Consider the following 15,816-nt stretch of genomic DNA (forward strand, 5'->3'; position numbering starts at 1 on the left):
ATCCTTCATCTGTTTTCTCCACCCACGCGTCAGCCGCCAAGCAAAAACTTACCCAAGAGCAACCTAAACCCAGACTCAGGGTGCCAACAAATTAGAGACCCCAAAACTACTTTTGAAGGATGATACTTGCTATTTCAATTAGAAGTATCGAAGTTAAACATTAAAACAAAAACTCCGTTGCATTATCGTAGTCTTCATTTATGAATTAAGAATTGTTTTTATTTTTAAGACATGTGGGAGAGGTACCACAAAAGTTTCGGTGTTTAAAGCTCCCGAAAGGTCTTCAATTGCCCCAACCGGGAATTTCAAAGAGCGTTCACAGTTTCCTGCGGTTCTAAACGCCAGGAGAGGCAGCGGGACATTGTAAACCGAGGGAAGAGTGGACGCCACATTCTCTGAGCGTCTCTGCCCTGGACACCGAAGGCGGACACATGGTGCTGGACGGACAGGAAAGGATATTTGCAAACCTGAGGCCACTCCTGTGGGCGCCGGCATCAGCATGCAGCAGCTTTCCGCCCGCTGGGCGGTTCCCGTCTCCTAATAAAACGTCCCACATTTGAAAGGGGCCTGGGCCCCAGCCTTCCCGTCTCCCCCATGCCACGCACAAAAGCACGGATTTGAGGTGCACCAGGGGTACCCAGAGTGTGCAAAGACCCCCTTCGTACCTTTCTCCCGGTCTGAAGTAGCCCCCGCTGAGGTCAGGGGAGACGAGGCGCATCAGCCCACAGAGCCCCGCGTCCACACGAAGGGGCCTGCGTGGCAGGTGAGCAAAGAGGGCTCCACCCCCTCAGACGCGTCTGCGCAGAGCGGTCAGCAGGACGCACCCAGGTGTAAACCCAACTGAAAAGGTGAGGGCGGGGCTTAATGCTGGCGTGGTGATGTAGTCAAAACACACCCTGGCCAATAGAGCAGGACGTTCAAAGTAGTAAGTCCCCCCACCTTACATCTCTGAACCCCCTGCAACGTTTCTCACAAGCCCCCTTTCCTCTTGCGTTTCTTCCTTTTGCACCCACAGCTGCTCCTTGCCTTTGGCGGCAAAATTCTCCCAGTTCCGGCCATGACTCCTGCCTTTGCACAGAGACCCCTTTCTCCTGCTTCACCACCACGCGCAGTCGCTTCATGATGACATCCTGTCACGGGAGCCCAAGCCGAGAGAGCTGGTGTGGAGCCGGCACGCCTTTCCTGCCAGGGTGCAGAAGGGGAGGCCCCTGAGAGGGACACTCTAAACATTTGACGTTTTGGACAAAAAATAATATTTGCCCCAGCACAGTTGTCACTTCCGAAAGCTGAACACAGCCCTAAGTATTCGGGTGCAGGTGACACTGAGAATCTAGGGCAGAGTCTCTGTGGGTCCAGGAAAAGCACCCACAGAGTCGTGACTACCCTCAGAGCCACCACGGATTGGAAACCTACTACGTGCCCGGGAGCTTTACGTATTTTAGTTTTCCTCCGAGCGATGTGATGGGATGGATCTTATTATCCCTGCCTTGCAGCTGAAGAATTAGAGAAAATCAGGGAGCCTAGATGATCTCCGGCTAATTACAGCAGGCAGCGTGCGGGCCCCATGCCTGCGGCGTTCAGTCCCGTGTTTCCCCTTAAGTCGCACTATGTCCACGGGGAGGGTGTTAGAGGTGCTGGTAGCTTCTCAGATAGACAGAGCTTTGCCAAAGACAGCAGGCCCCCCATATCTCCCCCGGATGCCAGGCCTGGCCCAGCCTCTCTATAGATTCTAAGACTTGACATCAGCGCACTTTGACCTGCCCCGGGTGGGACGGGAGCTCTCCCCTCTCACAGCAGCCCTAGGCGTCTGCTCTCCAGTGAGGCTGCAAAGGGAACAGCCATCTGGGTGGCGGCCACCCACGCCAGCTTTGGGGCAGTTCATGCCAAGGACTAGAAAGCGATCTTTCTCTTCCTGACTCTTCCCCTCCCCCCTCCTTCAGATGGGAAGGTTCACATTTTTCTTAGACGTAAAGGGGGTTAAATCTCCGTGGGCCATTCTTTGAGCTGTAAAACAAAAACAATAAAAAGGTTCTGTAAGCTCTAACACCTTTTATATATTTTGCAGTTAAAAGAGAAGAAAGAATAGTGCGCCCCTAGCAAGACACTTAGATACTTTCCACCTGAACCTCTCACATTTCCATTTCTCTACACAGCAACCAGCAATATTCTAGATTGGGGTCAATATTGCTTTCTTTTTAAAATAACAAGAAGTATAAACCCTCCCATGTTCCACTTTAAGGGGAGGGACAAAGAAACACGAGTTAAAGGCTGTTTGTATTCTGTTTTTCATGCTGAAGTGATCCTTGTAAAACCCAGTTCCCTGTAGAATTAATGGCCTTTTTCTCATGCTTTAGGGCAGAAGCTGATTACCAGTCTGGGTCAGGGAGAACACTTCCCGGTGTAGGATTGCAGAGTTAAATGTGTGGTGAGGAATGTGGGCTTTACTTTGATGCCCCGATGCAGGTGCCGTAGGGCACGGCACTGCACCCTCTGTTTCTCCAAAGGTGCTGGTGGACAAGCTGAGACCACCGGAAACACCCACCCCACGAGCCCCTCTGATGGCTCTGAGTGGACAGCAGGTGTCTGTAAGTGAAAAGTCTGGACTCAACCAACTGGAACGATTTTTAACACTGTGTGAAAGACCATCTTTCTGGGGAGAAAGGGGCGGGAAACCCCCTGTGCCCTGACCACATTTGCTTTCACTCAGAAGTTGCCAACATATCATTTTTTTTTTTTTTTTGTACAGATTAAAACTTGTGTTTCTGTTTTAAACCCAAGCACAGGGAAATCATGCGTTCCCTGAAACAGAGGAAATACTGAAAGGAAGATACAGGTCATATAGGGATTTAAATAATTTAAATGGCGATGGCTGCTATAGCTATAAAGTTGGCCAAATTTTATATTCTAAAGCAGTGCTAGTAGAGCTTCCCATGACAGTGGGAATGTTCCATATCACTGCTGTCAGATATGGTAGCCACTGGCCACATGTGGCTCACTTGAAATCTGGCTAATGTGACTGAGGAACTGACATTTTAATTAAATTTAAATTTATATAATCAAATCTGGCAAGGGGCTACCACATTGGACAGCACAGCTTTAAATTGTAGGGAGTATTTAACTTTTGATGTGATGAGCTTATTAAAGGAACATTAGCAAATTCAGTGTGGTTTCTCTACTGTTGATGAATGTATTTTGTCTCACACCAGGCAGGGGTTTGAAGCCTGATAAGGTTCACAAGGCAAGAAGAGGCATCGGATGTGTGCTTTCACTCCATCTACAGCCCTGCCTCAAGGTGATAAAAATTAGCCCAACAAGTATTGAGAAACACCGGTTCTGACTCTTTCACTCACTCTCACTTCTAACTTGCCTCATTACACTGTGAATGTAAGAGAGATTTTGTTAGAAGAACTTAACAGTTGAGGCAAGCCTTTGTGGTCCATTTCTACTCTCTCCACTGTTTTTGAACGACCAACAGTATGAAAGAGTTGAAAAGGCATATGGCCAACTAATTGCCAAGATAAAATAACTCTCTTTAGGTTTTTCTTTCACTTACTTTTCTTTGCCTCATTTTTCCTTTTCAAGGCGAATTTTCTTCTTTCTGGCTTGATGATCATATTACTTTTCTAGGGCTGCCATAACAAATTATTATAAACCGGAAGGCTTAAACACAGCTATGGAGGCTGGAAGTCCACAATCAAGGTGCCTGCAGGGTTAGTTTCCTCTGAAGCCTGCCCTTGGCTTGCAGATGGCTGCCCTCTTGCAGCCTCTTTACAGGGCCTTTTCCATGTGTGCTTGCATCCTTGGTATCTCTTTGTATATCCTAATCTCCTCTTCTTATAAGGACATCAGTGAGATTGGATTAGGGCTCACCCTAAGGGCTTCATTTTAACCTAATAACCTCTTTAAGGGCTGTCTCCAAATTCAGGCACATTTTGAGGTATTGGGGGAGAAAAGAGTAGGGCTTCAATAAATGGATTTGAGGGGGGGGATACAATTCAGTCCATAATGCTGATGATAAGTAATATTCTATTTTTTGAAGAGTTATACATTTCTTAATTTATAATTTTCAAGCTTCAATTAAGAATAAAGAACTATCTATCTTTGGCCATTATCTTTGACTTATAAGTAGGCATATAACAATACGTAAAAATGGAAATTCTTCTGTTTGTTCTAATTCATTAATATAGGATTAAAAGGTACTGTTTATCTACCACATTCTTTTTATAGCTAGTTCATCCTTGTCAAAAGTAAAGGGAAGTAACAAAAAGAGAAATGCTTTTTAAAAATATGCCTAATTTGGAAGTTGAATTTTATCAAAAGCTGTTTTTGCATCTACTGAGATGATCATATGGTTTTTAGTCTTCAATTTGTTAATGTGGTGTGTCACTCTGATTGAGGATATTGAAAAATCCTTTCGTCCCTGGGATAAATCCCTCTTAATCATGGTGTATGATCCTTTTAATGTTTTGCTGGAGTTGGTTTGCTACTATTTTGTTGAGGATTTTTGCATCTATGTTCATCAGTGATATTGGCCTGTAATTTTCTTTTTGGTGGTATCTTTGTGTGGTTTTGGTTTCAGAGTGATGGTGGCCTCGTAGAATGAGCTCAAAAGTGTTCCTTCCTCTACAATTTTTTTTGGAATAGTTTCAGAAGGATAGGTGTTAACTCTTCTCTAAATGTTTGGTAGAACTCACCTGTGAAGCCACCTGGTCCTGGACTTTTGTTTGTTGGGAGTTTTTAAATTACTGATTCAATTGCAAGCATGGTAACTGGTCTGTTCATATTTCCTATTTCTTCCTGGTTCCAGTCTTGGGAGATTGTGACTTTCTGAGATTTGTCTATTTCTTCCAGGTTGTCCATTTTATTGGCATGTAGTTGCTTGTAGTTGTCTCTTATGATCCTTTGTATTTCTGTGGTGCCCATTGTAACTTTTCCTTTTTCATTTCTGATTCTATTGATTTGGGCCCTCTCTCTTTTTTTTCCTGATAAGTCTGGCTAAAGGTTTATCAATTTTGTTTATCTTTTCAAAGACCCAGTTTTTAATTTCATTGATCTTTTCTATTTTTTTTTAGTCTGTATTTCATTTATTTCTGCTCTAAACTTTATAATATTTTTCCTTGTACTAACTTTGGATTTTGATTGTTATTCTTTCTCTAGTTGCTTTAGCTGTAAGTTTAGGTTGTTTATTTGAGATTTTTCTTGTTTCCTGAGGTAAGACTGTACTGCTATAAACTTCCATCTTAGAACAGCTTTTGCTGTGTCCCATAGGCTTTGGTTTATCATGTTTTCATTCTCATTTGTCTCTAGGTATTTTTTGATTTCCTCTTTGATTTCTTCAGTGACCCATTAGTTGTTTAGTAGCATATTGTTTAGTCTCCATGCGTTTGCATTTTTTGCAGTTTTTTTTCTTGTAGTTGATTTCTAGTCTCAGCATTTTGGTTAGAAAAGATGCTTGATATGATTTCAATTTTCTTAAATTTGCTGAGGCTTGTCTTGTGGCCTAGCATGTGATCAATCCTGGAGAATGTGCCATGTGCCTTTGCAAAGAATGTGTATTCTGTGGCTTTTGGGTGGAATGCTCTATAAATATCAGTTAAGCCCATTTGGTCTAATGCATTATTTAAGTACTACGTATCCTTATTGATTTTCTGTCTGGATGATCTGTCCATTGATGTAAGTGGGGTGTTAAAGTCCCCCACTATTATTGTGTTACTGTTCATTTCTCCTTTCATAGCTGTTAATATTTGCCTGTGCATTGAGGTGTTCCTATGTTGGGTACATATATATTTACAATTGTTATATCTTCATACTGGATTGATCCCTTGATCATTATGTGGTGTCCATAGCTCTCCACCTCTCCTGAATGCAAGCCCACCTGCCTTCAAAGGCAGACATTCTGGGGCTTGTCTTCCCAGTGTAGCATTCCCAGCTGAGGAGGCTGATGTGGGACTCAGACCCCTCACTCCTTTGGAGGAAGCTCTGCAATTTTGATTATCCTGCTATTTGTGGGTAGCTTACCTGGGAGTGTGGGTTTTGACTAATACAGCATTTCTGCCCCTCCTACCCATCTTGTTGTGTTTCCTTCTTTATATCTTTAGTTGTAGGAGATCTTTTCTGCTGGTCTTCAGGTTGTTCTCATCAACAGTTGCTGTGTAAATAGTTGTAGTTTTGGTGTGTCTGTGGGAGAAAGTGAGCTCAGGGGCTTCCTACTCCACCATCGTAGCTACCTCTTGTTTTGTTCATCTTTGAATCTCCAGTTCTTAGCACAACATCTGTCTTACAGTAGATACTTAGTAGCTTTGTGTTGAATGAAACTGAATAGAATATCACTAGTCAAGATGGAAGAACCTTGGAAAGGTCTTATACCTCTCTGTTAACTCTCACATGAGTCTGATAAATTAACTAGCCCTTCATTTGGAGATGGCTGTCCATTAAATATTCACACCAGGCATGCAAAACTGAAAATAGAAGGAATGGTGTTGAGCTTAGTAGCAGTAAAACTAAAAGTCTGAAACTAACTCTGAAGTTATGACGGAAGTGGGATGGAAAGAAGCAAGCAGTCAGGAACTTGTTTCTAAAACTCAAATCCCAGGAGGAGGTTAATCCTGTAGTCATTTCTGCATGAATTATGGGTAAAGGTTCTCAAATTACAGTACAGGAAGGTATTGTTACATGTACTTTGGAAATGAATGTAAATGTGAAACTTTTTATTAAGCATAATTTCTTCCTTTACATATTTTTGTCCATTAATAAAGTGTTAACAGTAGAGATTATTGTGTATTTTAAGATTTAAACTGAACAATATATACAAGCAACTGGCATTTCATTTGTTCCGATAATTGCTCTACACATTTCTTTAATGATTTTGAAAACGTTAGCATAATGGGAAAAATTTAGAAGTTGTTTAAAGCTTATTTGTGCTTCAATTATTTGATAGAATCATGGCCATACTTGACCTTTGGCACACTGTAAAGTAAGTCATGTTCTCATTTTTTGATATCGTGAATACTTTAAATGACATGGTCAGCAACGTTAGAATTTCAACATAATTCGTTGCATCTTTTTTTGTGATTTGTCTTGGGTGCCCTTGATTGTGGGATGAATCTTTTTTGTAATCCTTCTCCTCCTGTCACATTTTTTTTTTTTTTTAATTAGAGGCTTTATTTATTTATTTATTTTCGGTACGCGGGCCTCTCCCTGTTGTGGCCTCTCCCGTTGCGGAGCACAGGCTCCGGACGCTCAGGCTCAGCGGCCATGGCTCACGGGCCCAGCTGCTCCGCGGCATGTGGGATCTTCCCGGACCGGGGCACGAACCCGTGTCCCCTGCATCGGCAGGCGGACTCTCAACCACTGCGCCACCAGGGAAGCCCCTCCTGTCACATTTTAAATGTCACCAGGCCAGTATTTATATAATTGTATATATAGATTGTATAATTACATATATCATTGTATATAATTTATATAATTCTCCCTTCCCACCCTTTCCATCCATTATACCTCCCTCCACATGAGAGGACATTATGCCTCCCTGGACAGTAAAACAATCTCCTTTCAGGATAATCGACTCCTTTCAGAAATTTCTGTGTTCTGTGTTTTGTGCAATATTCTCTACCCCACCATTTCTCCTCCTAGGTAAGATTTCAGATGTTATGTTTGATTTCAATTAATTATGTTGTACTTAGCAAATGCAAGACATTTGGTGACTTTTTTTTCATTAAATGAGCAAAGTGAATAATTCTGCTGTTGAGAATGAATGTGAGGGAAGTATTATTATAGGTACTGGTTTTAAAGTCAGACTTGTATGTTCCAGATATGTTTGAATGATTCAGAAAATGTGCATTTTGAACAACCTCATTTTGGGTTGGGGAGTGCTAAAAGCCTTGGAGGTCTGGACATTCATGAAACTGTCAACAAAAGAATGGGTTGGGGTGTAAGGGGAGGAGGAGACCCTTTAGACAGCATCAAATCAGTGTATTTAACTTAACTTCAGTGAATCAATACGTAGAATGTGAGAGTCGGGGAATTTACCAGAGATCCAGGAGCCACCAGCTAACTCAGTTTGCTTCCTTGTTTTGGGTGGAAGAAGAAGGAAGAAAATGATCAAGGAGTGGATTTTAAACTCAGAACAGAAGAATTTATGTTGAAAAGTAAATAGTATCGGGCAAGAAAAAGTCAGATGACGTGTCCTCTCACAGGTTACAAAGGGCGATCATGCTGATATAGGAGGACTGGGACACAACAGCTCGTGGGGGAAAATGGCTACATCTGCGTAAGGATGTTTACGTTATCCTGCCAGTTTCTTGCTAGACAGAGTTTCACCATCCACATGCCTCTGCAGGTCACCAGTTAAGAGTCCTGTGTGCGTGTCTGTCTTGGAGGATCCTGGGGCAGCCAGGCCCCCGTCTCTGTCCTGAGCCTGGGCAGCCCTCTGGGGCAGGTGGAGAGCATCGCTTGAACTCTTGGAGGGAGTTGGTGCACGTGCTTGGGAAGGTGGTCTGGACAGAAGAGAGGACTCTGAAGACGTGAGGGGGGCAGCAGGAGAGCCTAACCTCCTAGTGCACTTGAGGAGACTGGAAATTCTGGGAAGTGCTGAGCACGGTGGGAGCTGAGTTACTGTCACTGCTAGTGAGGGTGGCAGAGTCACCTGTGGGATCCAGGTCGGGGTAAGGGGACAGTGCTGCTGGGTGAGGCAGCTGCTGGCCTAGGGACCTTTAGAGGATGCAAAAGCACATGCCACCACCCTCCTCCAGCAGCGGCCCTGCAGGAGGCGCTGCAGCCTGGGTGGGGCTCCAGCACCACCACTCCTGACAAGGAGGAGACACCTGTAAAGTCAGCACAGCCTAGAGAGACCCACCCTCCTCTACCCCTAATAGGTCACCTTCCAGGGAGGGGGGGGGGTGCCCTTTATTATCTTGTCGTAAAAGGGAAAGTGGAGATGACTAATTGATATCTCTCATCAAAATAAGAAAAAGCAACTTTGCCCCAAGAACATTATGGAGATTGGAGTTTCAGAGGTTCTAGAGGGGGCTTTGAGTTAATGAGTTTTTACTAATAAACACCAGAAGAATATGGCCCGCAAAAGAGGGTTACACTCAGAAATTTAGTGGGAAACATACATTTGTTCTCTATGTCTGTGACTCTATTTCTGCTTTGCAAATAGGTTCATCTGCACCATTTTTTCTAGATTCCACATGTATGCGTTAATATGTGATATTTGTTTTTCTCTGACTTACTTCACTCTGTATGACAGTCTCTAGGTCCATCCACGTCTGTACAAATGACCCAATTTTTTTCCTTTTTATGGCTAATATCCCATTGTCTATATGTACCACATCTTCTTTATCCATTCATCTGTCAATGGACACTTAGGTTGCTTCCGTGTCCATGTATGGACACCAAGGGGAGAAGGGGGGTGGGATGAATTGGGAAATTGGGATTGACACATACACACTACTATGTATAAAATAGATAACTAATGAGAACCTACTGTATAGCACAGGGAACTCTACTCAGTGCTCTGTGGTGACCTAAATGGGAAGGAAATCCAAAAATGAGGGGATATATGCATACATATAGCTGATTCACTTCACTGTACAGCAGAAACTAACACAACATTGTAAAGCAGCTATATCCCAATTAAAAAAAAGTTTAGTGGGAAACAGAAGTTACAACACACAGTTGGATTAAACACAGTTGGTCAGAAAGTTCATATTTATGTCCAGTGCCCCATTTCTTCAATTATTTCTTCAAATAATTAATGGTCACAAATACCTGTTTTTGTTTTTTTTAAATAAAGAGAGCTGTTTCTGGAGAGAAATGATACTTACTGGATTATAAATCTTACTCCACAGCTGAGGACAGAGACTTGATAATTCCTCCACACACCCTGACCAGCATCTGATAGCAGTAAAGAGAAATTGTTATAGTCTTAAGGAGAAGATAGTAAACCGACTTTAAGAACTGAATTTTGGATATATAACTTGTAACAGTGATGAAAAATACCACAGCAACCCAATAATCTGTTTTTATTTTGTCTGTGTAATTGATTAAATAACATGAAGTCTGTTTGCTTAGTCTCTTGTCAGCAATGGCTTTCATGCAAGGTGACTATTTTTGATCAAGTTTATTCCTGAATACTACTGGGATCTACCTTGAATGCTGAGCTAAGAATTGATCTACCATCTTGAAGCATTTCCCACCTAGCTTCATTTTTTCTAGTTTTAATTTCTGGGTCAGAGAACACAGAAAGAAATACCCTCTGAGAAGAGGTCCAATCATCCTCTTTAAAACAAACTGAGAATATTTATTACACAGGTTTTAAGATTAACTAACTATTCATGGCAACAGCGTGTTTATTTTTATAGCCCTTCTGAGTCTTTTACAATTGTCTCATCTCTGGACTAGTAACCCTTGAGGGCAGACGTTAGATCTACTGAAATGCATTCAGAAGGTCAAAACAATATTCATGTAAGTTACTGGAACTCCATTAAATCTAAATAAATGTAATTTTATCACATGGACGTATTTGGCTAGTTTCTTCAAGAGAGAGGTGCTGGAATTAATTTGTATTTCATTTCAAATGATTTAAAGTGGCTTCTACCAATTCGGATGACAATATCATATTTTACTTTCTAATTGAAAACAATATTTTCTTTATTCTTTTTTTCCCATGACAAGGCCTCCCATTCTACCAAAGTAATAATATTCTACCAAATGCTAAATAAGCTGACATAATTGGAATCTCCTCTAATCAGTGATTCTGGTCATTAGATGCTTCAGATACTTAATAACTGTTAAATTGATCATCCTTGCTCCTCTTCAAGTCTGGAATATTTAAGTCCTATTACTGCAGATTCAATAATTGAACTACATTAGTACTTAGTAGTGCAGGGATATTGAATTGAAATCCATGTACTGTTCAGATCACCAGGCAAGAGGACCTTTTGGCTTCTCTTCTGTCTATCAGAGAATTAAATACCAATTCATTCGAAAAACAGCAAAGACTTTTAGAAAAAAATTGAGCTTGAGTTCATGTGGGGATACCTATATTCCAGATCTCAGAGATTTAATAATTTTGGGAACCTCATGAAAGCAACCTTAAGAGTTAGGCTTAACTGACCTTTTTCATATGACAAAGTATTTTCAAATTAAAACTCCTCTTGGTGGTTAGTATTTAGTTATTTACCTTTTTGCACAATTAAACATCCCAAAATTATTCAAATGGAGAGCAATTTTTGTGTTTGTTTTCTGGAAACAGGACTGGCCTGGCAAAATAAGGTTTCTGAATGACCTCTGGGGAAGCTCACCTAGAAGGTATCTGTGGATACCTGTCCCTGGCAGTAAAAGGCTTTTGGATGTTGATTGTGTCACTGAATGAGTTGACCTATGACATCTCCAAATCCATGACATGAAGGGCTGAGTCACAACAGGGTTCAGGAGCACCTATGCTTTGGGGACTTTTATCAACACACATACTTGTTTCCATTTGGTGTTTACTTTATTTCAGCCTGAATAAACTTCAATTTTGGAGCCTCGAGCTGCAAACCATGAACACCTCCAGGAGGTGCTTCTTAGAGCTGGGAGAGGTGGATTCGGGAGCAGTTTTCAAGGATAGTTTGTCACCCAACCCCATGGCTGGTTCTTAAAGCGGCTGTCCTCGGGCAGGTACTGCCAAATATATTTGATGGATGTCGTTCCCAGGTTTCTGGGACCACATAAAGCAAAGCCTGGGCACCAAAATTACAGAAGAATGGGCTTAAATGGGAGGCTTGCATTTTTGACATCGCTTTTCAATGCAATGCACAGCAGTAAAAGTTGCACTTTTGCTGGAAGCCGGTTAAAATGTGAAAGGTCATATTCACTCCAGAATTAAGGGAAGTTTCATGATTTGAATCATATCCCTGTCGAGCATAAAACCAGGTAAAGTTGGCTAGCTAATCATCATCAAAAGGACGATTTAAACCGAGAAAGATTTAAACTCAGTCTTTCTTGCTGGTGATGATTGTAGATGACTGTGATTCCTTAACACAAGAGGTTTAAGGAGTAATGCTAAAAGGCTGGGTAAAAAAAAGTACTCTCTGTAAAGAAAACTTGTTTTTGTTTTCTTTCATTCTTATCGTCAGTTGTTTGGGGGACTGAGAGACCTGCGCCCTTTGATTTATTTTCTGACAGTTTTATTGAGGACATACAGGTGGTCTATACAGTTCATGCCAGTCTTACAGATGAAGTGATTTCTCCAGTCGGATGGGGCTGCCATCACAGGGGCAATCTGAGACATGAGAACGACATGAAGAAGTAACCTTTCTTTGCACGAAATCTGCTTATTTTACAAATACGTCGTAAGATGGATGGGAAGGGGGTTTGAGGAGCAGTTACCCATGGCATTGGTTTGGCAGACCGATGAGTAGGAGGTGGGAGCCTGTTTTTTCAGGCTAAGTTCATGTCACCTGGATGGGGCAGAGCAGAGACTTAAACCTATGTTTGTCTCCAAAGGCTCTTAAAGTGAAGATAAAAGTTCCTCTTTCAGAGAGCTGTCCTAAGGTTTAAATGAGCCGGGATGCATGCAGAGTAGCTAAATATAGTCCTGGCCCTTAGCCAGAGCTCCCCAAAGGATCCCTCACTGTCCTTGTAATAATGGAAGCGTTCATTACATTGACCCCTTCTAGTTCCGCCTCTAGGTACGATACCAGTTACTCTTCAATAACTGCAGCTAATACTGATTGATAATGATAATAATTGTGCTACCCAGGGCCAAACTCTGGGACCACACCTTCCTCTGTCTGAGATGAAGGCCTGTTAAACAGTGATCATTTAAGGAAGTAAAATAGGGCAGGTTTGACGGCTGGTTTAAGTTACAGTCGTTTGTCATTTCCTGCTGCCCTTTGCACTCACTGCGCCTACAGGAGCCATGTGAGAGGAGAAGGCCCCTTGAAGGAGCCTTCCTGTCCTTCCTTATAAACACACACCAGATGTGCCTTTTGCATTGGCTGCCCGGCCAGGGTTCGCCCAGGGCAGGAAGTGGGACAGCTCTGTCCCCTTTACACCCCAGCCCCCAAGCCTGTAGATGGCTGTGCTGGAAGGACAGGGGACCCTCAACCACCCAGACCAGGGCTTGGAGTGAATGGATTCTCATCATATTTCCCGCTCTGAGAGAAATCAGCATGCGTTTGTCATCTTTTATTAATATTAGGCTAATTATCCTTACTCTGAAGATGAATACTGCATGGCCCACTGGTTCCCAGAGCAGCAGTTTTGCAAGCAAAGGAATTAGAAGCAGATGAGTCCTGCATCCTGCTGTGTTCTTTGGTTTGCCTTTTTGGTGTGGACAGGTGTGTCTCAGTCACCAACCACCATGTAACAAATCAACCTAAACCTTAGTGATGTCAAACAATGATTTATGATTTCTCTTTGATTCCGCAGCTTGATGGTGTTGTTCCTCTGCTGGCTTCACAGGGGTCACCATGTGGCTGCATCCAGCAAGGAGGGTGGCTGGGAGCCTGGCAGAGCTGAGCCTCTCTCCAGTTGGTACATTCACTCCAGACTTCACAGCATGGAAGTCTCAGGACAACCATCTAAGGGAAGGAAAAAAACCTGCAAGTCTCTTGCACCTAGCATCATTCCCATGACATGCTGTTGGTCAAAGTAAGTCACAAAGCCAGCCCTGACTCAGGGGATGGCAAACAGACCCACCTCTTGAGAGGAGCAGTGGCAAGCACAATACAAACAAGCACGAGAGGAATTGTTTCCACCATCTCTGAAACTAAGCTAACACAAATTGCAAAAATACACATGATGTGAATGTTGCATCATTTGCAAATATTTTCTCCCCTTCTGTAGGTTGTCTTTTTGTTTTGTTTAAGGTTTCCTTTGCTGTGCAAAAGCTTTTAAGTTTAATTAGGTCCCATTTGTTTATTTTTGGTTTTATTTCCATTGCTCTAGGAGATGGATCCAAAAAAATATTGCTGTGATTTACGTCAGAGGTCTTTAATCCGTTTTGAGTTTATTTTTGTGTATGGTGTTAGGGAGTGTTCTAATTTCATTCTTTTACATGTAGCTGTCCAGTTTACCCAGCACCACTTATTGAAGAGACTGTCTTTTCTCCACTGTGTATTCTTGCCTCCTTTGTCATAGATTAATTGACCATAGGTGTGTGGGTTTATTTCTGGGCTTTCTATCCTGCTCCATTGATCTATATGTTTGTTTTTGTGCCAGCACCATACTGTTTTGATTACTGTATCTTTGTAGGGTAGTCTGAAGCCAGGGAGTATGATTCCTCCAGCTCTGTTCTTCTTTCTCAAGATAGTTTTGGCTATTTGGGGTCTTTTGTGTTTCCATAAAAATTAAAAAAAAATTTTGTTCCAGTTTTGGGATTAATTTCAAAAATATACATAGAGCTCATACACCTTAAAAAACAAAAAACAAAAAACAACCCAATCAAAAATGGGCAAAAGACCTAAATAGACATTTCTCCAAAGAAGACATACAGATGGCCAACAGGCACATGAAAAGATGCTCAAAATCACTAATCATTAGAGAAATGCAAGTCAAAGCTACAATGAGGTAACATCTCACACCAGTCAGAATGGCCATCATTAAAATATCTACAAGTAATAAATGCTGGAGAGGGTGTGGAGAAAAGGAAACCCTCATACACTGTTGGTGGGAATGTAAATTGATACAGCCACTGTGGAGAACAGTATGGAGGTTCCTTCAAAAACTAAAAATAGAGTTACAATATGATCCTGCAATCCCACTCCTGGATATATATATCAGGAGTAAACTAAAAGATACATGCACCCCAATGTTCATAGCAGCACTATTTACAATAGCCAAGGCATGGAAGCAACCTAAATGTCTGTCAACAGATGAATGGATAAAGAAGATGTGGTACATATATACAATGGAATATTACTAAGCCATAATAAAAGAAGGAAATAATGCCATTTGAAGCAACATGGATGGGCCTAGAGACTATCATTCTAAGTGAAGTAAGTCAGAAAGAGAAGGAAAAATATGATATCACTTTATTTGTATCTAAAAAATGATACAAATAAACTTATTTACAAGACAGAAATAGACTCACAAATATAGAAATATAGAAAACAAACTTATGGTCACCAAAGTGGATAGTGGGGGGGGGGCGGTAAATTAGGAGTTTGGGAGCAGCACATACACACTACTATATATAAAATAGGTAAATAACAAGGACTTACTGTATAGCGTAGGGAACTATGTTCAATGTCTTGTAATAATCTATAATGGAAAAGAATCTGAAAAAGAATATATATATATATATATATATATATATACTATAATACATATTATATATATATCTGAATCACTGTGCTGTCACCTGAAACTAACACAACATTGTAAATTAACAATACTACTATAAAAAAAAAGTTAATTAAAAAAAGTCGCCCCAACATTGGTGATGCAATTACTAGACTTTTCTACTTAAGGTGAGATTTATCTTGTTAAAGATGATTCAGTACAAATACTCCATAGGGCTAACTTGGAAGCATTCTGACATAAGATATTGTATATCTAGCTTGTTCAAAGATGCAGATTTGACTTGCTGGGCTAGTCAGTAAGTAACCTCCTATATGTTTGGCACGTCCACATGGAATCATTCATTTATTAATGCCTGCATGCATTCATTCATATATATATTTGAACATGCATTCCTATGTGAAGCCCTGAACTAGGCACTGGAGGAGGGTGAGTAGCCAGATTAGTTAGACATCTTTTCTACACTTAAAGTATTACCATTGACAGTTATCTTTTTCTTCTTACCCTTGCTGATCCCAACAGGAC

The sequence above is a fragment of the Grampus griseus genome (genome assembly GCF_964374135.1).
Source record: "Grampus griseus genome assembly, chromosome: 1".
NCBI lineage: Eukaryota > Metazoa > Chordata > Mammalia > Artiodactyla > Delphinidae > Grampus > Grampus griseus.